The sequence below is a fragment of the Agrilus planipennis genome, unplaced genomic scaffold (genome assembly GCF_000699045.2).
Source record: "Agrilus planipennis isolate EAB-ADULT unplaced genomic scaffold, Apla_2.0 scaffold39, whole genome shotgun sequence".
NCBI lineage: Eukaryota > Metazoa > Arthropoda > Insecta > Coleoptera > Buprestidae > Agrilus > Agrilus planipennis.
This window is the reverse complement of record NW_020439074.1, coordinates 409,996-411,318: the sequence shown is the minus strand read 5'-3', so window position 1 is coordinate 411,318 and position 1,323 is coordinate 409,996.

Below are 1,323 nucleotides of genomic sequence, written 5' to 3'. Positions count from 1 at the left end.
GGAAGGAGTAGTAGGGATATAAAGCAGAGGATAGCTCAGGGTCGAGTCGCCTTCAATAAAAAGAAGTCACTTCTATGCTCGCGAACGGGTAATTTAGAAATTCGAAAAAGATTGTTAAAAGTGTATGTTAGGAGCGCAGCGCTATACGGGTGCGAAACATGGACAGTGGGCGCGACGAAAAAAAAAAAGGTTAGATGGGTTCGAAATGTGGTGTTATAGGCGAACGATGAGGATACCGTTTATAGAGAAAGTTAGAAATGGAGAGGTATTAGAAAGAGTAGGAGAACAGAGGACTCTATGGAAGTCAATTGGAAATAGGAGAGATAGGTTAGTAGGACACCTTCTCAGACATGAAGGTCTAATCAGAGACATATTAGAGGCAGAAACAGGAGTTAGGAGGGGTAGAGGTAGACCTAGATTAGATTACTGTTCGCAAATAGTTAAGGATATGGGTTGTTCTAGCTTTAGGGAATTGCGAAGATTAGCTCAGGATAGGAAAGAGTGGAGGTGCGTGTCCAACCAGTCTTAGAACTGACGACATTATGATGATGATGATTAAGAAACACTGACGTTTCGCGTTTTAGTGCAAGTTTTTATCAACGCTACGAATATTTCAGTATTTAAATATAATTGTGTACTGCTCCCAATATGTTTTAAAGTTAATGATTCTTTTTTCTGGGAATCAATAAATTTGATTTATTTGATTGATTGACTAGGAATACATCAGATAGTAACTGAATATATGACCATAGCATCCCTCTGCTATGAGTTTTCGTTAAAATAATGTTAATTGTGTTCTCTGTTGTAAACTAATTCGACTACAGGAACAAATACGTGTTACGTTGGCAGGTAGATTCATTAATTGTTTGACTCAAAGAGGTTATCCGGAAGCAAGGAATTAAAATTTATTTACATTCGCGAAGTATTTTAGTAATGTACTTTGTAAGCCATAGGGGTTGTTTATTAAACCATGCAGCTCCCCTTTGTAATGTAGAGGAACGTGCCATCTAGATTCTGCAGCTGGCATGTTTGAAATAGGAAGGGTGGGTTATAATTGCGCCCCCACATCTACAAATACAAAATAGACTAAAGTAATACAATTGGGCTAAATAACTCTTGATGGTTTCCAAATTTTTAGATTTAAATATCGGATTTGAACGTTCCGATTGTCATCGTGGAGCCTTCAATAAATAATTAATAATTTTTTATAATGTAGTCCATTAGTACTTTTGATAGGTATGTTTACATAATATTTCGTTGAATGAATACTTTTTAACATTTACTAATTTAATAAAATAATTCGAAGTGGTCTGTATTCTGTCG